Here is a 20,533-nt window from a genome sequence, read left to right as displayed (position 1 = left end):
GATTGGCCAGGGAGGGATGTCACTGGATGAGTAATGAATGCAAGAGAGGGCCAGAGGCCATGGGTCGTTATTCAGATTTTTCTTATTTTGTTTTAAAGTGAATGATCATACTTGAGCAAAAAGGGAATACAGAAATAACATGAGCCCAAAGAAAGGTAAACATAATGCTCTTGCGCAAGTTTGAATGTTTTTGATTCATATTGTGCATTTCAGGAGGTTTGTGATCATTCAAAGAGGCACCACTGAGGACGCTGTGATGGTGGTAACAGAGCTGAACTTTGACTTTAGGTGCTGGATCAAACATCTGTTGATTTTTAAAAATGCTACGCCCAACATGGGGCTCGAACCCACGACCCTGAGATTAAGAGTCTCATGCTCTACCGACTGAGCTAGCCGGGCTAATCGCATGTTATAAAACATGCCTTCCGAAAAAAAAGACGAGATAAAAAAAGCCTAAGTCAACTTTCAGAGATTTAGAATGACATCAGAACACATTCCTCCCTTTTCAACCTATACCTACTCCACTCGACTGGATCCCACTCAGCTGTTAGGGTTTTCCATGAGGTAATACCACCTGGCACCAGGTGGTACATTTTTAGCACCTACTCAGTCAGGGTCGAGTTGAGTTGAGCCGAAAATGTGACATCTACAGACTGCAGGCCACTGATTGGCCAGGGAGTGATGTCACTGGATGAGTCATGAAAGCCACTCCTTAACAAGAACCGGCAACAGCAACGGTTGGATTTGATGTATTCTGTGATCGTCAACGAGGTGGATTGCTAGACGCAAAGACATAGACCAAGCAGCAGGTAAACCTTTGCCTCGATGTCCTAAATTGTTGTGTCATGTTTGTGTCACATAAGACTGACATCACAGGACTTTTGGACCTCCTTGCTATAATGACCCCACCCACATTGAAGTGGTTGTGAGTAAGTACTGGTGGAAAAGAGCTTAATGTTGCAGGAGAACTGCCTCATCGCACATCAGAATTGTGTATGTTAATGGGAGGAACTGAAGGCCCGTCTTCAGAGATAAATGCCCTTTTTCACCATGGCCTGACATGGCTTTCTTCATGGTCTTCTAATATGCAAGTAAGATTTAAGCATGAAATTAATGTCAGGAGTGGGATTTGAATCCACGTCTCCTTTGGGAGACCAGAAGTCCCTGTGCTAAGGAAGGAATGAAGCCTTGAGTCTGGCGCCTTAGACCGCTCGGCCATCCTGACACCATTACTTCCCTAACTGTGTAAAATACGACAAACGTGAACCAAAATTCAAAACGCTACTCCACTTGACTATATTCGACTCAGGTTTTAGGGTTTTTCACGAGGGAGTAACAGCTGGTAGCAGGTACATTTTTAGCACCTACACGGCAGGGATTCGAGTTGAGTCGAGCCAAAAATGTGACGTCTACAGACTGCAGGCCACTGATTGGCCAGGGAGGGATGTCACTGGATGAGTAATGAATGCAAGAGAGGGCCATAGGCCATGGGTCGTTATTCAGATTTTTCTTATTTTGTTTTAAAGTGAATGATCATACTTGAGCAAAAAGGGAATACAGAAATAACATGAGCCCAAAGAAAGGTAAACATAATGCTCTTGCGCAAGTTTGAATGTTTTTGATTCATATTGTACATTTCAGGAGGTTTGTGATCATTCAAAGAGGCACCACTGAGGACGCTGTGATGGTGGTAACAGAGCTGAACTTTGACTTTAAGGGCTGGATCAAACATCTGTTGATTATTAAAACTGCTACGCCCAACGTGGGGCTCGAACCCACGACCCTGAGATTAAGAGTCTCATGCTCTACCGACTGAGCTAGCCGAGCTAATCGCATGTTATAAAATATGCCTTCCGAAAAAAAAAGACGAGATAAAACAAGCCTAAGTCAACTTTCAGAGATTTAGAATGACATCAGAACACATTCCTCCTTTTCAACCTCTACCTACTCCACTCGACTGGATTCCACTCAGCTGTTAGGGTTTTCCATGAGGTAATACCACCTGGCACCAGGTGGTACATTTTTAGCACCTACTCGGTCGGGGTCGAGTTGAGTTGAGCCGAAAATGTGACATCTACAGACTGCAGGCCACTGATTGGCCAGGGAGTGATGTCACTGGATGATTCATGAAAGCCACTCCTTAACAAGAACCGGCAACAGCAACAGTTGGATTTGATGTATTCTGTGATCGTCAACGAGGTGGATTGCTAGACGCAAAGACATAGACCAAGCAGCAGGTAAACCTTTGCCTCGATGTCCTAAATTGTTGTGTCATGTTTGTGTCACATAAGACTGACATCACAGGACTTTTGGACCTCCATGCTATAATGACCCCACCCACATTGAAGTGGTTGTGAGTAAGTACTGGTGGAAAAGAGCTTAATGTTGCAGGAGAACTGCCTCATCGCACATCAGAATTGTGTATGTTAATGGGAGGAACTGAAGGCCCGTCTTCAGAGATAAATGCCCTTTTTCACCATGGCCTGACATGGCTTTCTTCATGGTCTTCTAATATGCAAGTAAGATTTAAGCATGAAATTAATGTCAGGAGTGGGATTTGAATCCACGTCTCCTTTGGGAGACCAGAAGTCCCTGTGCTAAGGAAGGAATGAAGCCTTGAGTCTGGCGCCTTAGACCGCTCGGCCATCCTGACACCATTACTTCCCTAACTGTGTAAAATACGACAAACGTGAACCAAAATTCAAAACGCTACTCCACTTGACTATATTCGACTCAGGTTTTAGGGTTTTTCACGAGGGAGTAACAGCTGGTAGCAGGTACATTTTTAGCACCTACACGGCAGGGATTCGAGTTGAGTCGAGCCAAAAATGTGACGTCTACAGACTGCAGGCCACTGATTGGCCAGGGAGTGATGTCACTGGATGAGTAATGAATGCAAGAGAGGGCCAGAGGCCATGGGTCGTTATTCAGATTTTTCTTATTTTGTTTTAAAGTGAATGATCATACTTGAGCAAAAAGGGAATACAGAAATAACATGAGCCCAAAGAAAGGTAAACATAATGCTCTTGCGCAAGTTTGAATGTTTTTGATTCATATTGTACATTTCAGGAGGTTTGTGATCATTCAAAGAGGCACCACTGATGACGCTGTGATGGTGGTAACAGAGCTGAACTTTGACTTTAAGGGCTGGATCAAACATCTGTTGATTATTAAAACTGCTACGCCCAACGTGGGGCTCGAACCCACGACCCTGAGATTAAGAGTCTCATGCTCTACCAACTGAGCTAGCCGGGCTAATCGCATGTTATAAAATATGCCTTCCGAAAAAAAAAGACGAGATAAAACAAGCCTAAGTCAACTTTCAGAGATTTAGAATGACATCAGAACACATTCCTCCTTTTCAACCTCTACCTACTCCACTCGACTGGATTCCACTCAGCTGTTAGGGTTTTCCATGAGGTAATACCACCTGGCACCAGGTGGTACATTTTTAGCACCTACTCGGTCGGGGTCGAGTTGAGTTGAGCCGAAAATGTGACATCTACAGACTGCAGGCCACTGATTGGCCAGGGAGTGATGTCACTGGATGAGTCATGAAAGCCACTCCTTAACAAGAACAGGCAACAGCAACAGTTGGATTTGATGTATTCTGTGATCGTCAACGAGGTGGATTGCTAGACGCAAAGACATAGACCAAGCAGCAGGTAAACCTTTGCCTCGATGTCCTAAATTGTTGTGTCATGTTTGTGTCACATAAGACTGACATCACAGGACTTTTGGACCTCCTTGCTATAACGACCCCACCAACATTGAGGTGGTTTTGAGTAAGTACTGGTGGAAAAGAGCTTAATGTTGCAGGAGAACTGCCTCATCGCACATCAGAATTGTGTATGTTAATGGGAGGAACTGAAGGCCCGTCTTCAGAGATAAATGCCCTTTTTCACCATGGCCTGACATGGCTTTCTTCATGGTCTTCTAATATGCAAGTAAGATATAAGCATGAAATTAATGTCAGGAGTGGGATTTGAACCCACATCACCTTTGGGAGACCAGAAGTCCCTGTGCTAAGGAAGGAATGAAGCCTTGAGTCTGGCGCCTTAGACCGCTCAGCCATCCTGACACCATTACTTCCCTGACTGTGTAAAATACGACAAACGTGAACCAAAATTCAAAACGCTACTCCACTTGACTATATTCGACTCAGGTTTTAGGGTTTTTCACGAGGGAGTAACAGCTGGTAGCAGGTACATTTTTAGCACCTACACGGCAGGGATTCGAGTTGAGTCGAGCCAAAAATGTGACGTCTACAGACTGCAGGCCACTGATTGGCCAGGGAGTGATGTCACTGGATGAGTAATGAAGGCAAGAGAGGGCCAGAGGCCATGGGTCGTTATTCAGATTTTTCTTATTTTGTTTTAAAGTGAATGATCATACTTGAGCAAAAAGGGAATACAGAAATGACATGAGCCCAAAGAAAGGTAAACATAATTCTCTTGCGCAAGTTTGAATGTTTTTGATTGATATTGTGCATTTCAGGAGGTTTGTGATCATTCAAAGAGGCACCACTGAGGATGCTGTGATGGTGGTAACAGAGCTGAACTTTGACTTTAAGGGCTGGATCAAACATCTGTTGATTATTAAAACTGCCACGCGCAACGTGGGGCTCGAACCCACGACCCTGAGATTAAGAGTCTCATGCTCTACCGACTGAGCTAGCCGGGCTAATCGCATGTCATAAAATATGCCTTCCGAAAAAAAAAGACGAGATAAAACAAGCCTAAGTCAACTTTCAGAGATTTAGAATGACATCAGAAGACATTCCTCCTTTTCAACCTCTACCTACTCCACTCGACTGGATCCCACTCAGCTGTTAGGGTTTTCCATGAGGTAATACCACCTGGCACCAGGTGGTACATTTTTAGCACCTACTCGGTCGGGGTCGAGTTGAATTGAGCCGAAAATGTGACATCTACAGACTGCAGGCCACTGATTGGCCAGGGAGTGATGTCACTGGATGAGTCATGAAAGCCACTCCTTAACAAGAACAGGCAACAGCAACGGTTGGATTTTATGTATTCTGTGATCGTCAACGAGGTGGATTGCTAGACGCAAAGACATAGACCAAGCAGCAGGTAAACCTTTGCCTCGATGTCCTAAATTGTTGTGTCATGTTTGTGTCACATAAGACTGACATCACAGGACTTTTGGACCTCCTTGCTATAACGACCCCACCCACATTGAGGTGGTTGTGAGTAAGTACTGGTGGAAAAGAGCTTAATGTTGCAGGAGAACTGCCTCATCGCACATCAGAATTGTGTATGTTAATGGGAGGAACTGAAGGCCCTTCTTCAGAGATAAATGCCCTTTTTTACCATGGCCTGACATGGCTTTCTTCATGGTCTTCTAATATGCAAGTAAGATATAAGCATGAAATTAATGTCAGGAGTGGGATTTGAACCCACGTCTCCTTTGGGAGACCAGAAGTCCCTGTGCTAAGGAAGGAATGAAGCCTTGAGTCTGGCGCCTTAGACCGCTCAGCCATCCTGACACCATTACTTCCCTGACTGTGTAAAATACGACAAACGTGAACCAAAATTCAAAACGCTACTCCACTTGACTATATTCGACTCAGGTTTTAGGGTTTTTCACGAGGGAGTAACAGCTGGTAGCAGGTACATTTTTAGCACCTACACGGCAGGGATTCGAGTTGAGTCGAGCCGAAAATGTGACGTCTACAGACTGCAGGCCACTGATTGGCCAGGGAGTGATGTCACTGGATGAGTAATGAAGGCAAGAGAGGGCCAGAGGCCATGGGTCGTTATTCAGATTTTTCTTATTTTGTTTTAAAGTGAATGATCATACTTGAGCAAAAAGGGAATACAGAAATGACGTAAGCCCAAAGAAAGGTAAACATAATGCTCTTGCGCAAGTTTGAATGTTTTTTATTCATATTGTGCATTTCAGGAGGTTTGTGATCATTCAAAGAGGCACCACTGAGGACGCTGTGATGGTGGTAACAGAGCTGAACTTTGACTTTAAGGGCTGGATCAAACATCTGTTGATTATTAAAACTGCTACGCCCAACGTGGGGCTCGAACCCACGACCCTGAGATTAAGAGTCTCATGCTCTACCGACTGAGCAAGCCGAGCTAATCGCATGTTATAAAATATGCCTTCCGAAAAAAAAAGACGAGATAAAACAAGCCTAAGTCAACTTTCAGAGATTCAGAATGACATCAGAACACATTCCTCCTTTTCAACCTCTACCTACTCCACTCGACTGGATCCCACTCAGCTGTTAGGGTTTTCCATGAGGTAATACCACCTGGCACCAGGTGGTACATTTTTAGCACCTACTCGGTCGGGGTCGAGTTGAGTTGAGCCGAAAATGTGACATCTACAGACTGCAGGCCACTGATTGGCCAGGGAGTGATGTCACTGGATGATTCATGAAAGCCACTCCTTAACAAGAACCGGCAACAGCAACAGTTGGATTTGATGTATTCTGTGATCGTCAACGAGGTGGATTGCTAGACGCAAAGACATAGACCAAGCAGCAGGTAAACCTTTGCCTCGATGTCCTAAATTGTTGTGTCATGTTTGTGTCACATAAGACTGACATCACAGGACTTTTGGACCTCCTTGCTATAACGACCCCACCCACATTGAAGTGGTTGTGAGTAAGTACTGGTGGAAAAGAGCTTAATGTTGCAGGAGAACTGCCTCATCGCACATCAGAATTGTGTATGTTAATGGGAGGAACTGAAGGCCCGTCTTCAGAGATAAATGCCCTTTTTCACCATGGCCTGACATGGCTTTCTTCATGGTCTTCTAATATGCAAGTAAGATTTAAGCATGAAATTAATGTCAGGAGTGGGATTTGAATCCACGTCTCCTTTGGGAGACCAGAAGTCCCTGTGCTAAGGAAGGAATGAAGCCTTGAGTCTGGCGCCTTAGACCGCTCGGCCATCCTGACACCATTACTTCCCTGACTGTGTAAAATACGACAAACGTGAACCAAAATTCAAAACGCTACTCCACTTGACTATATTCGACTCAGGTTTTAGGGTTTTTCACGAGGGAGTAACAGCTGGTAGCAGGTACATTTTTAGCACCTACACGGCAGGGATTCGAGTTGAGTCGAGCCGAAAATGTGACGTCTACAGACTGCAGGCCACTGATTGGCCAGGGAGTGATGTCACTGGATGAGTAATGAAGGCAAGAGAGGGCCAGAGGCCATGGGTCGTTATTCAGATTTCTCTTATTTTGTTTTAAAGTGAATGATCATACTTGAGCAAAAAGGGAATACAGAAATGACGTAAGCCCAAAGAAAGGTAAACATAATGCTCTTGCGCAAGTTTGAATGTTTTTGATTGATATTGTGCATTTCAGGAGGTTTTTGATCATTCAAAGAGGCACCACTGAGGACGCTGTGATGGTGGTAACAGAGCTGAACTTTGACTTTAAGGGCTGGATCAAACATCTGTTGATTATTAAAACTGCTACGCCCAACGTGGGGCTCGAACCCACGACCCTGAGATTAAGAGTCTCATGCTCTACCGACTGAGCTAGCCGGGCTAACCGCATGTCATAAAAAATGGCCTCCGGAAAAAAAAGACGAGATAAAACAAGCCTAAGTCAACTTTCAGAGATTCAGAATGACATCAGAACACATTCCTCCTTTTCAACCTCTACCTACTCCACTTGACTGGATCCCACTCAGCTGTTAGGGTTTTCCATGAGGTAATACCACCTGGCACCAGGTGGTACATTTTTAGCACCTACTCGGTCGGGGTCGTGTTGAGTTGAGCCGAAAATGTGACATCTACAGACTGCAGGCCACTGATTGGCCAGGGAGTGATGTCACTGGATGATTCATGAAAGCCACTCCTTAACAAGAACAGGCAACAGCAACAGTTGGATTTGATGTATTCTGTGATCGTCAACGAGGTGGATTGCTAGATGCAAAGACATAGACCAAGCAGCAGGTAAACCTTTGCCTCGATGTCCTAAATTGTTGTGTCATGTTTGTGTCACATAAGACTGACATCACAGGACTTTTGGACCTCCTTGCTATAACGACCCCACCCACATTGAAGTGGTTGTGAGTAAGTACTGGTGGAAAAGAGCTTAATGTTGCAGGAGAACTGCCTCATCGCACATCAGAATTGTGTATGTTAATGGGAGGAACTGAAGGCCCGTCTTCAGAGATAAATGCCCTTTTTCACCATGGCCTGACATGGCTTTCTTCATGGTCTTCTAATATGCAAGTAAGATTTAAGCATGAAATTAATGTCAGGAGTGGGATTTGAACCCACGTCTCCTTTGGGAGACCAGAAGTCCCTGTGCTAAGGAAGGAATGAAGCCTTGAGTCTGGCGCCTTAGACCACTCGGCCATCCTGACACCATTACTTCCCTGACTGTGTAAAATACGACAAACGTGAACCAAAATTCAAAACGCTACTCCACTTGACTATATTCGACTCAGGTTTTAGGGTTTTCCATGAGGGAGTAACAGCTGGTAGCAGGTACATTTTTAGCACCTACACGGCAGGGATTCGAGTTGAGTCGAGCCGAAAATGTGACGTCTACAGACTGCAGGCCACTGATTGGCCAGGGAGTGATGTCACTGGATGAGTAATGAAGGCAAGAGAGGGCCAGAGGCCATGGGTCGTTATTCAGATTTTTCTTATTTTGTTTTAAAGTGAATGATCATACTTGAGCAAAAAGGGAATACAGAAATGACGTAAGCCCAAAGAAAGGTAAACATAATGCTCTTGCGCAAGTTTGAATGTTTTTGATTGATATTGTGCATTTCAGGAGGTTTGTGATCATTCAAAGAGGCACCACTGAGGACGCTGTGATGGTGGTAACAGAGCTGAACTTTGACTTTAAGGGCTGGATCAAACATCTGTTGATTATTAAAACTGCTACGCCCAACGTGGGGCTCGAACCCACGACCCTGAGATTAAGAGTCTCATGCTCTACCGACTGAGCTAGCCGGGCTAACCGCATGTCATAAAATATGCCTTCCGGAAAAAAAAGACGAGATAAAACAAGCCTAAGTCAACTTTCAGAGATTCAGAATGACATCAGAACACATTCCTCCTTTTCAACCTCTACCTACTCCACTCGACTGGATCCCACTCAGCTGTTAGGGTTTTCCATGAGGTAATACCACCTGGCACCAGGTGGTACATTTTTAGCACCAAGCGAGGCTTACATAGCCTGGCTAAGTGCGAGTGTACGAGGAACGTAAGAAGCCCTGACGAGTGGATGGTGGAAAAACGGAGATGGCAGAAAAGGAGAGCAAGACAAGAGCTTTTATTTTTTCGGCAGCTGAACAAATAATGCTTATGGAGCTGTATGAGGATTTTAAAAGTTCATCACCAGAAATGGTAATACAGCTGTGATCAATAAAGCGAAGAAACGGCATGGCAAACAACTGCAGACAGACTAAATAGTTATGAAAGTTTCATACCATTGTCAATTGTTAGACATTTATTTTACTGTCCTCATGTATTTATAATAATAATAATAATAATACATAGGTTTTATATAGCGCTTTTCCAAATGCTCAAAGACGCTTTACATAAGGAACAAACAGAAAGCATAGACAAAAAAACAAAAAAAAAAACAAGACATTATAAACAAGAGAAAAACACTGTTACAGACTTTAGGCACATGGGGGGGGTGGGGGGGGGAACATTTTATCAGGTGTTGTAGGTGATTTTGAACAGGTGGGTTTTGAGCTGGCTTTTGAATGAGGGGAGTGTATCGGAGTTCCGGATGGTGGGGGGCAGGGAGTTCCAAAGGGTAGGGGCAGCGATGGAGAACGCTCTGTCCCCAAGGGTGCGGTACTTGGTCTTGGTGATGGGAGTGAGGAGGTTTGCATCAGAGGAGCGGAGATGTCGAGTGGGGGAGTAGGGGTGGAGGAGGTTTGTGAGGTATGGAGGTGCAAGGTTATTGAGGGCTTTGTAGGTGTTGAGAAGGATCTTGAAGTTGATTCGCTGTTTTATTGGAAGCCAGTGAAGTTGTTGAAGGATGGGAGTGATGTGTTCTCTGGAGGGGGAGTGAGTGAGCAGTCGGGCAGCTGAGTTTTGGACATATTGCAGTTTTTGAAGAGCAGAGGAGGGGAGGCCATACAGGATGCTATTGCAATAGTCGAGTCTGGAGGTGATGAAGGCATGGACAAGTGTTTCGGCAGCTGAGGGGGAGAGAGTAGGGCGAAGGCGTGCAATGTTGCGAAGGTGGAAGGAGGCTATTTTAGTAACCTGGTTTATGTGGGATTTGAAGGAGAGTGTGGGGTCCATGATGATGCCGAGATTTCTGACCAGGGGGGAGGGAGTGACGGAGTGACCATCAATGCAGAGTGAGAAATGCTGGGAGGTGGGGAGGGTGGATTTTGGGCCAAAAATTATAATTTCAGTTTTATTGCTGTTGAGTTTGAGGAAGTTGTGATTCATCCAGGCTTTGATGTCAGTTAGGCAATTGGTGAGGGTGGAGAGAATGGCAGGAGTAATGGCAGTGGTGGTGATATATAGCTGGGTATCGTCGGCGTAACAGTGGAAGTGAAGACCATGGTGGCGGATAATGTGACCCAGTGGGAGCATGTAGAGGATGAAGAGGATTGGTCCGAGCACTGAGTCTTGGGGAACTCCGTGTGAGACAGGGGCGGTGCGGGATTTGTGGTTGTTGATGGAGATGTAGTGGAGTCTTTCAGATAGGTAGGAGGTGAACCAGGAGAGAGCGGAGTTGATGATGCCAATGGCTTGCAGACGGTTGAGGAGGATGGAGTGATTGATGCTGTCGAAGGCAGCACTGAGGTCGAGGAGGAGGAGAATGGTGAGGGAGCCGGAGTCGGAGGAGAGTAGGAGGTCATTGGTGACTTTTAAAAGTGCTGTTTCAGTACTGTGATGGGTTCTGAAGCCAGATTGGAATGTTTCGTACAGGTTATTGGAGAGGAGGTATTGCTTTAATTGTGCTGCGACGGCTCTTTCCAGAATTTTTGAGAGGAATGGGAGGTTGGAGATGGGCCTGAAATTGTTGGGGTCGTCAGGGTCAAGGCCAGGTTTTTTAAGGAGGGGGGTGATGGCAGCAAGTTTAAGAGGAGAGGGGACGGTGCCGGAGGTAAGGGAGGAGTTGATGGTGTCCGTGATGAGTGGGGCGAGGGAGGTGAAACAGGCTTTGACAAGCTCAGAAGGCATGGGGTCCAGGGGGGAGGTGGATGATTTCATGGTGGAGAGTATTTTGGAGAGGTCGGCTGTGGTTATAGGGGAGAAGATGGAAAGCTGGTGGTCGGGGGATGAGGGAAATGGAGGTTCAGAGTTGGGGGTGATGGCAGTGGAGGTGACAAGCTGGTTGTGTATGTTATCGATCTTAGAGTGGAAAAATGATAGGAGGTTGTTGCACTTTTCCGGGGTGAATGTGGATGAGATATTGTCCTGGGGTTTGAGGAGTTTGTTTATTGTTGAAAAGAGAGTGCGTGGGTTGGAGGATCCAGAGTGAATGATGCCAGAATAGTAAACAGAGCGGGCTTTGTTAAGTGCAGATTTGTAGAGGTGCATAAGATCTTTGTAGGCGAGGGCGTGAACTGTGAGACCGGTTGTCTTGATTAATCGTTCTAACTGTCTGAGTTGTTTTTTAAGTTTGTGAAGTTCCGGGGTGAACCATGGGGATGAGTGAATGAAAGTGACAGTTTTGGTTTTCAGGGGGGCCAGTTTGTTGAGAGAGGTAGACAGCGTGTTGTTGTAGATGTTGACTAGGTCCATGGGGGTTGGATTGGTCGAGAGGGGGAGGCCGGAGAGAGTGCTAGATATGCAGGTGGAGAGAGCGACTGGGCAGACGGACTTCAGGTTGCGGAAAGTTATTGTGCGGTCCTGTTTTGGTTGGGGGGCAGGAATGTCAATAGCGAGTGTGATGGCCAGGTGGTCGGAGATGGAGAGGTCGGTGCTGGAGATGTTGTGTATGTGGAGGCCGGTAGAGCAAACCAGATCTAGGATGTGTCCACCTTTATGGGTGGGGAAATTGATGTGTTGGGTGAAGCTGAAGCAGTTGAGTAGGTCCAGAAAGTCCATGGCATGTTTACAGTCCGGGGAGTCAATGTGGAGGTTGAAATCACCAAGGAGTAAAACAGATGGCGAGATGGAGGACAGTGCAGTGATGAATTCAGAGAGGTCTGATAGGAATAATGGATTGGGCTTGGGGGGGCGGTAGATAATTGAAATTATGAGAGGTTTAGGGCCAGGGAGTTTGAAAGCCAGGTGTTCAAAAGATTTAGCGGCAGGGATGGAGAGTGGGCGGGGTTGGAGGTCGTGATGGTAGATGGCAGCAATGCCCCCTCCTTTGCCCTCGGAACGTGGGTTGTCCAGGTATGAAAATCCAGCAGGGGTAGTTTGGTTGAGTGAAAAGTAATCCAAGGGTTTTTGCCAGGTTTCATTTAGACAGAGAAGGTCGAGTTGTTTGTCGATGATAAATTCATTGAGAATAAGACTTTTATTGTTGAGGGATCTTGTGCTGAAGAGGGCGAGTTTCAGGTACTTTTGTTTTGGAATTGATGGGGCGGAAGTAGGGATAGGGCGGAGGCACAGCCCTTTTACTCTCTGGCGGAGGTTACAGGTGTTGGCATTTGGCCCGTTCAGATGACGTGTGTTGTTGTGATGACGCGATGAGGAAGTGCGGGAGTCGGTGCGTGAGCTGCGGTCAGACCACAGCGACGGAATCCCGCCCATGGTGGCGGAACCAAAAACAAACTTGCGGCGGGAGCCTCGGTGAATATAGCGAGGACGGAGAAGAAGTCGGTGCAGTTCCAGTGTGGCAGTGAGCTCGGTGGAAGGGGGCAACTGGGAAATCAGCTGGCGGAGCTGCATGGATGTATAGCGGAGCTCCATGACCGAGGCTGTGAGGAGGCAAACACTGCTGGAGGTGGGCGGCGGCTGCAAAGCGCAAAAAGAGAGATGATGGACCAGGACCAACAGCCTGGCCCCCGAAATTAATTCAGGCACAGACAAACGCAAAGCCGGCCAGCTCAGGGAGGCAGCCGTCCCAGCCAGCCAGGAGCTAACCGCACCGAGACAGATGGAAATCTGCCCGGATCTCTACCCTCAACCGAGTGGCGATGGAAGACGTCTGCTGAACGGGGGCTAGGTATAGCTCGGAAAGGAAGGCAGCTGGCCCCGGCCAGTAGAGAGGGCCAGTTGGCCGCACCGGTACAAGTGGAGGCCCCTCTGGGTTTACCTTTAACCTTTAGCCGTACGGCGATGGATCCAGAGGTAGAAGTTCTTAAACATCGGTATTTATGCTCTCCTCTTTGTGTTATAATGTGTTTACATAAAGCATGCTGAATTGTCTCTGTATGAGATGTACAGCACAAATATACTGGCCCTGCTCAGTTTATTAATAACCCAATAATCGACACGCATCATCATACTTTGTGACCATATTATCCTGTGTGTGTGACCCAGATATTAATTTTTCACTGTTACATCTCAACAGGAGCAATCTTAACAGCCAAAAGCGTACCTGGCAGCAAGTGAAGGTAAAGTACTGGAAAATATTTCAGAGTGGTAAGTAGCCTTTGAAGAAATGTGTTTGTCCAATAAAGAGAGCACCAAACTAGATATGGAACACAAGAAACTGAAAATAAAAAAGATCAAGCTAGAGATTATGAAACTGGAGAGGGACGTGTATAAATTCAGATAAAGGAGAATTTCATGTTGTGAACTGTATTTAATTCTGGTTTCTCTCCACAGCTTGAGAAACATGTAATAATAATTAAACAATTCAACACAACTTGAACTCAAACTTGTCATTATTGTACGGTTCATGCAACGTGTTAGAAATGTGTTTTTTACATTTATATTCACAGTGGGGTGCCATGACCTAAACGTGTGGAAAGTTATAAATCATCTCTGTCCATTTAGCCTTCTTACACTTGCTCTGACTTAAACTGCTACTGTGTCAATGCTAAATTATGAAAAGAAGTTCTAACTCAAAGGTCACAACAATAAGGATCAAAGGAAATATGTGTCCCTGTATAGGTCCCTCACTGTGTCAGGAGAAACTGAGTCCTTTCAGGCACTAGAACCTGCAGGGACTCAACGAAGAAAAGACTTGAGCCTGAAAAGTTGTCCACAAGACAAAATGTATAAAATATGAAGTATACTATTAATTTAAGATGGCTCTGTCAGAAGTCAGCCATGGTGCCTGAGAACTTTAAGCAATGAACCTGTATTTAATTTGGCCAAAGGTCATTTCTATCCGTGCCCTTGTTTTAGCATGTGCATGTGCATGTGCATGTGCATGTGCATGTGCATGTGCATGTGCATGTGCATGTGCATGTGCATGTGCATGTGCATGCTTCTTTCTGAACACAACACCCAGTGTGGACACATCATGGCTGGGACAGCAGCAGCAGCCACAAACACGTCCAAACTTTCTGTATTCAGCAGATGTGGAATATAGCTGATGGAATATAGCTGATGGATCACTTTTTAAAGAAAGTCCACCAAAACTTTGGACACATTCTGAGTCTCCACAAAAGAAGAAGAAATGTTGTTGAAAAGTCAGTTTTTCATTTTATCGAGGTCTCTCTGCGCTTTGTGTAACTTAGATATTCTACATCTGAAATGATTCTTTATAAAGTATTTTATTCAAATAAAACGATAACCTCTGATCTGAAGACAGCTGATTTAGTGCCGGTCACATGATCACATCATTTATAGGATTAAAAACATGTTAGATTTGTACAAAAGAGCCTCAGATTACCAACACTGATTATTTTAGATCTAAAGAAATGAATGATCACTTTTCTGTGTGGGACACGTTTCCATCAAAGTGTGAGACGATATGAATGAATGAATGAATGAATGAATGAATGAATGAATGAATGAATGAATGAATGAATGAGTTCAGAGTTGGTTCAAACAGCTCTTCAACATGTTGAACTCATCAGTTACAGAGGAGACGGAGAGTTCATTTAAGGGCTGTAAATCATCTTTAATGGGGCCACATGTGTTCAGTTTGTCTTTGTTACCATAACTGGACAAACACTGATGATCAGGACTGAATAAATGTTACTGATCCATGTTCAGTTCAGCTCTAATGTAACTCATATCTGCTGGAACTGTGACGGAAGGGGACTTTTCATTTATGGTGATGTCGCCCTCTTGTGGTGTAAATATAAACTGCATGATGTCAGTTTGGCCTCTCGGACTGCAGAAACTCCATATTTTTACTGAACTGCCACAAAAAGGACAGATCTGTCAAAGATGAAGAAAATAAATGTAGAAATATATAGACTTTTCTCATCTTCTTGTTGAAGCTCCAACCTCCATCATATCATAAAGATCTCATCCATCCTTTCCCTGTTCCTGCTGCACACACCTGTTGTAGTATAAGCAGCAGGATATCAGAGTCTCCTGAGGTGACACCACAGTCTGTAATACAGATGTTGGTAAATTGTTCAGAACAACATACTCACACTCACACACGCACCAAATGAAGCACAAGCTGTGTTTGTAGAACCAACAGGAGGCCGTTGATGTCTGCAGTGATTTTAGTGGCATTAAGACTCATTAGAGCGGAGTTATTGAATATTTCTGTAGCAGGTGTTGCAGCCGGCTGCACATGGAGACTAATGTTATTTTCCTGCTCCAAGGACAGCTTATTTGGATTCAAATGTTTATCTGATGGAGAGAGGTGTGATTTGATCTGGAACGACGCTTTATTTTGGAGGTATTTATTCAGCAAGTGCGAATCTGTCAATATGTGTCAAACTTTACCGAACCCTGTTGCTGTTGTTCTACCGCTGCCTCCATCTTTTAGTGTCCGCGTTAAAGCAATACAATGTAACTTCTCAAAAAGCCCATTATGGAGCTCCCCCTACAGGCTTGGAGGTAATGTACGGTTACACTGTCGTAAATACAACACCCTTTCGCTTTCACTTTTCACGTTTGTTGACGAACCGGCGAGGAGTCAGAAGGTGCAAGCTATGTCGACCGAGAAGGTAAGAGTAATCAAACCAAACAGCTGAAAACGTTCTACTGTATACACTTAAAAACATGGAGCCTCTTGTGTTTGTTCTTGTGGACAACTTTCCTGTTAGCTGAAACATTTCAGAGTTCTCCTCAGACTGTATTCAGTGGGCATAAAGGTGTCTTTAACAGAGGGAACGAGGATTTATCTCTGTGCTTCACCCCGGCAGAAGCAGCCAGCGAGGGGGCGGGGCTTGTTCCAAACGCTCAGCTGCTCTCCCATTGGTTATTACTTATGACGTCAGAGACGGACAAAGTTCCTACTGGCTCCTGAAGCCGGTGTAGCGGAAGTGGTTCTGGAGGCAGCAGCGACACTTGTAATGTTCACAGCTTCTGTTTGACACCTCAGAGTTTATAAAACTCATACAACACTATCAGAACACATGGTCACCATAGGAACCTTTATAAGTTCAGGCTTTCTGGAGTAACGGGACACACACACATCAGTCCAATCCAGATGTTTTTCTCATCTTTTCATAGTTTCCTGTTTTGCCTTCATAACTCAGATGGAATCAGTCAGTGAAAAACACAGCAGGCTGTGAGAGAAAGTAAAGGTGTTCACCAGACCAACCAAGGCTGAACCTGAGGGATGTATCACTGAAATTACTGAGCACATCATCAGACAGGAGAAGAGGAAGCCCATTTTCACTGATATCAGCATCAGACAGCAGATCTGGAGGTGCTTTTCTTTCTACAGCTGGCCTTCACTCCTCTGTGTCTTCTCTCCAACCACCTTTGTCCCAACCATTGCATCTGTGGTGTTCAGCACATCTGCAGCATCAGGCCCGCTGGCTCCGTTCTGCTCGTCTTCTGCAGACGGAGCTTTTTCATGGCAGGAAACCATCCAGTGAGTCAGGATTCTGCAGGAACCACTGGAAGACTTTCACTTCCTCCTTTAGTTGAACGCTTCTGTGTTCATCAAACTGACATAATGCAGTTCCTCTATTCGCCACCAGGGAGAGACACATCTCCATAAATGCAGAGTCCCGCTCAGTATTACTGACAGTACTTCACAGCCACTGAGAGGACACATTTAAATCAGTAACATACAAAGAAATGATTTCTATATTTGAGCCAGGCTTCCACCTCCATATAAGACACACACTGTGTCCTCATACAACAAGCAGCTCTCCTGTCTGAGCTTCACATCTTTACAGTTAGCATCAGCACACACAGCATGTTGATGAAGATTCTCACTCATCCAGGTCATGGTAATCCTAAGAGCTCACATCCTCTGGCCTAAAAGGCCTCTAGCAAAGAGCCAGATAAGACCAGAGTCACCCACTCTCCAGATAAAGGGCCTTACGAGCTGCTGAAGTTCTTCAGGTAAATAAGTTAATATTAGTTTCTCTTTTGGTCAGAGGCTCTGGTGCTCTGGAGTTACACCAAGTGTTTCTGAATGTTAGCTGTAACACCTTTAAAATCTGTTTTATCTTCATGCAAACAACAGATAATCCTCCCCCACTTTGTGATGTCAAACCAGATCAGAGATGACATTGATTGTGATGTCACTACAGTGATGACATCACAGCTTTGTGAAGGCTTCTGTTCTGTCTCTTCTTGTCTGTGGATCCAACCACAGATTCTGGATGGAACTGAAGTCCGGATTCCAGAATGTTGATTTGTGTTCTCTGTTAATCTCTGGACGACTTCAGCTGATTACTTCCTGTCACTGTCACGTTGGAAGGTCCACTTCTGCCAGTTTTTCAGCAGCCAGTATCATGTTTTCCACCAGCAGTGTATTCATTGTAATTATAATTCAATTAATTTAATTCAGAATGAATCCAATTCATTCATACAGAGCAATTCAGAGCAGGGCTGATTCTATGAATATAAATGAAAAGCATGAAAATACTATGAAACATAGCAACATTTACAGTTCCTGTCCAGCTGCCTGCTAAAAGTATCTAACAATGTTGATCTGATAGATGCAGAGGAAACAGATTTTCTTCATGTTGAACTTTCAGTGGAAGGTTGATGAATTTATCATTCCCTTCAACAGAGAACAAATAAGAATTCAACAACTTGAACAATCCTGCCTGGACTGAGGTGAAACCAGCACTGTCCCTTTCAGTGAAGGAAGCTTCCTTGTTCCCTCCCCAAACTGATCTGAAGGTGGGAGGATGTGTGAAAGCATTGTGTGACAGTAGAGGAGCTCTTAAGTGAAGATCAGCTGCAACAAAAGGAGGTGGAATTTGTTTTGTATCACAGCACAGACGGTGTTTCTGCTCTGAGAGTCACACACTGCTCTGCCAAATGGAGGAAATGGCTCAGAAAAGGCTTCAACTGGATCTGGAAACCTTCTCTTGTTGGATCTGCCTGGATCTACTGAAGGATCCGGTGACTGTTCCCTGTGGACACAGCTACTGCATGAGCTGTATTAAAGGCTACTGGGATGGAAAGAATAAGAAGGGAATTCACAGATGCCCTCAATGCGGGAAAACTTTCCCAGTGTTAGCCCGATTCTTTCATTGGAAGCCCAAGAACCAGTTGGAGCAGTCTTAAGTTAAACAAAGTATTTATTGGTGGTCACAGGTCAAGTATCAGCGCTGGACTCGGAGAGACAGAGTTCTCGCATGAAATCTGTCCGACCAAGTCCCGAGATCCGGAAACATTTCATATTTATGTTCACCCTTATCTCAGAGGTTGTACCTACACTTGACAACATATCATTGAACATTTGCTAGTGATGTGAGCAGGCCATCCACCGTCTCCGTCATGTTCTTTGGATGTGGTAAGCAATGTGTGTGTGTGTTGTTGTTTCAGGCATGCATCTACTGCACCAGACCTATCTGTCCTAAGAGACGCTTTATCTGACCCAGTTATTTTATCCCGCTACGTCATCTTAAAGTCTTGGACATACATTGCGTTTGTATGAGCAGAGTGTAACGTACAACCTAGGAACATAGATTATTTAGTAAACTACAGAATATGAATACATAAAGTGTAAGAATAAAGCCAATTTATAACAGTTGTTCAGTCAGGAAGCAAACAGTGTTTGGAGGTGACTTCCAGCTGTCGCTCACATTCAGAAGGTATCAGACTGCTGTTTCTCCCTTTTTGTTGGAGCTACAGGGACATCAGTGCTGCTCACTCTGCTGTGGAACAGAAACTACACAAAGATGGTGCTTTGGGTTTCAGTCTCATCCAGCCGCAGCAGTTTTTAACCTGAAAGCTGCTTCGGGGGACATTTGAGGGAAGGTGGCTGTGAGGAGTTCAGAACATGTCAGAGCTTCCTGTTTGTGTTGGTGCAGCAGCACCACCTGCTGTACAAACTTTTTCATGTGCAATAATACTGAATATTCATCTTCAGATCATCAGGACTCATCTGCAGCTTTAAAATCTCAGATTTAGGTTTTATTTCTCTTTATTCTCTGCATTATCTGATGCTTCTTTCGGCTTTTAGTTTTTAATGTCCTATTTTGTTGCTGCTCACTGAGACCTCGGGACTCGGTTTGGTTCACCTTCATGTAGATGATTAGCCTAGAAATCTAGACGCCCCTAGCGACCACAAATTGAATTTGCTCCCGGGCTAGTCTAGTCACTTGTGGTCGTTTTGCGAGGCTGCAAATCGAAACTTAATCGGGCCAATCAAATCGTGAGGAGCGGGGTTGGAGGCCGGGCTACCTAGTGACGACAGAGGTGCTACGTTTCAGTGTGTAGTTCCAGAGAGAGGTAAACAATGGCTGCGCCCAGCGAACAGTCTTTCGATTTGGCTTTGGCAGCGAATCTAGAAAATTTAGATATACAGTTTTCTTTGCGAGACGAACAGATAACTGTTCTTAAGTTTTTTGTTTTTTTTAAAAAGGACGTTTTCGGAGTTTTGCCCACCGGGTACGGTAAAAGTTTAATTTACCAGCTTGCTCCGTTGGTCCGTTGCACTGACTACGTAATCCTTCTTCATCGCTCTGATTGGTTGTTGCGCCATCCTATTGCGTAGCGTTGAGTGCAGAGGCAACTTAACAGACAACCGTTTATCCCGCCCACACTGCTATCCAGCGTCACTAGACCCCTGTACAGCTTTTTGCTGTACGGGTCTGGCTTGCTAGGCTAGTAGATGATGGTTTAATCACTGATTTAATATCTCTGTATGGTTTCTTCAACATGAGTCATAACGAGTGCTTTGGGTCTGGTTTTGATGTCGGGCGTCGACACAGATTCATTTATTTAAATGTTTCAGTCTGATTGGACTTTATCATCAGGAAGCTTCAAACTGAACATAACCTGCCTGTCTTTAGTCTATGTTACCATGGTGATCTGGAGGGTTAAACACACCCCTGAAAACTCTGATTCTGGGCTCAGCTGACCTGCTAATACATGAATCTGGCTTCATGGTTCACCCCTCAGGACATCCTCTGGTTATCTGCTTCCACTAACCCGAACAGTCGGATCCCACCAAGCAGTGTCCGAACGCTGGTCATCAGCTCGGAAAGTTAACTCAGGTTTTCCAGCTCTGGATCAGTGAGGTGAACTTTGGCTCTTTTTAGAGATCCAGATCATTCGGCTCAGAACAAAAGAAGTGTCGGCTCCATCGGCTC

At 45.0% G+C, this 20,533-nt stretch overlaps 13 non-coding genes across 13 annotated transcripts; all 13 read right to left on the bottom strand.

The window, feature by feature from the left end:
- Positions 1–326: 326 nt before the first annotated feature.
- On the bottom strand, positions 327–399 carry trnak-cuu (transfer RNA lysine (anticodon CUU)). The gene has a single exon. It is a non-coding gene; the product is annotated as a tRNA-Lys (tRNA).
- Positions 400–1,114: 715 nt separating this feature from the next.
- trnal-caa (transfer RNA leucine (anticodon CAA)) lies at positions 1,115–1,225 on the bottom strand. Its single transcript has 2 exons — positions 1,188–1,225; positions 1,115–1,160 (listed from the first exon to the last, which is right to left on the bottom strand). It is a non-coding gene; the product is annotated as a tRNA-Leu (tRNA).
- Positions 1,226–1,754: 529 nt separating this feature from the next.
- trnak-cuu (transfer RNA lysine (anticodon CUU)) lies at positions 1,755–1,827 on the bottom strand. The gene has a single exon. It is a non-coding gene; the product is annotated as a tRNA-Lys (tRNA).
- Positions 1,828–2,542: 715 nt separating this feature from the next.
- Positions 2,543–2,653, bottom strand: trnal-caa (transfer RNA leucine (anticodon CAA)). The gene is made up of 2 exons: positions 2,616–2,653; positions 2,543–2,588 (listed from the first exon to the last, which is right to left on the bottom strand). It is a non-coding gene; the product is annotated as a tRNA-Leu (tRNA).
- Positions 2,654–3,182: 529 nt separating this feature from the next.
- trnak-cuu (transfer RNA lysine (anticodon CUU)) lies at positions 3,183–3,255 on the bottom strand. The gene has a single exon. It is a non-coding gene; the product is annotated as a tRNA-Lys (tRNA).
- Positions 3,256–3,970: 715 nt separating this feature from the next.
- Positions 3,971–4,081, bottom strand: trnal-caa (transfer RNA leucine (anticodon CAA)). The gene is made up of 2 exons: positions 4,044–4,081; positions 3,971–4,016 (listed from the first exon to the last, which is right to left on the bottom strand). It is a non-coding gene; the product is annotated as a tRNA-Leu (tRNA).
- Positions 4,082–4,610: 529 nt separating this feature from the next.
- trnak-cuu (transfer RNA lysine (anticodon CUU)) lies at positions 4,611–4,683 on the bottom strand. The gene has a single exon. It is a non-coding gene; the product is annotated as a tRNA-Lys (tRNA).
- A 715-nt stretch (positions 4,684–5,398) lies between these two features.
- On the bottom strand, positions 5,399–5,509 carry trnal-caa (transfer RNA leucine (anticodon CAA)). Its single transcript has 2 exons — positions 5,472–5,509; positions 5,399–5,444 (listed from the first exon to the last, which is right to left on the bottom strand). It is a non-coding gene; the product is annotated as a tRNA-Leu (tRNA).
- A 529-nt stretch (positions 5,510–6,038) lies between these two features.
- On the bottom strand, positions 6,039–6,111 carry trnak-cuu (transfer RNA lysine (anticodon CUU)). The gene has a single exon. It is a non-coding gene; the product is annotated as a tRNA-Lys (tRNA).
- A 715-nt stretch (positions 6,112–6,826) lies between these two features.
- On the bottom strand, positions 6,827–6,937 carry trnal-caa (transfer RNA leucine (anticodon CAA)). Its single transcript has 2 exons — positions 6,900–6,937; positions 6,827–6,872 (listed from the first exon to the last, which is right to left on the bottom strand). It is a non-coding gene; the product is annotated as a tRNA-Leu (tRNA).
- Positions 6,938–7,466: 529 nt separating this feature from the next.
- On the bottom strand, positions 7,467–7,539 carry trnak-cuu (transfer RNA lysine (anticodon CUU)). Its single transcript has one exon. It is a non-coding gene; the product is annotated as a tRNA-Lys (tRNA).
- A 715-nt stretch (positions 7,540–8,254) lies between these two features.
- trnal-caa (transfer RNA leucine (anticodon CAA)) lies at positions 8,255–8,365 on the bottom strand. The gene is made up of 2 exons: positions 8,328–8,365; positions 8,255–8,300 (listed from the first exon to the last, which is right to left on the bottom strand). It is a non-coding gene; the product is annotated as a tRNA-Leu (tRNA).
- A 529-nt stretch (positions 8,366–8,894) lies between these two features.
- On the bottom strand, positions 8,895–8,967 carry trnak-cuu (transfer RNA lysine (anticodon CUU)). Its single transcript has one exon. It is a non-coding gene; the product is annotated as a tRNA-Lys (tRNA).
- Between the last annotated feature and the right edge of the window lie 11,566 nt (positions 8,968–20,533).

Source organism: Odontesthes bonariensis, chromosome 11 (genome assembly GCF_027942865.1).
Source record: "Odontesthes bonariensis isolate fOdoBon6 chromosome 11, fOdoBon6.hap1, whole genome shotgun sequence".
Lineage (NCBI taxonomy): Eukaryota > Metazoa > Chordata > Actinopteri > Atheriniformes > Atherinopsidae > Odontesthes > Odontesthes bonariensis.
This window is presented reverse-complemented; position numbering and strand designations above follow the sequence as displayed.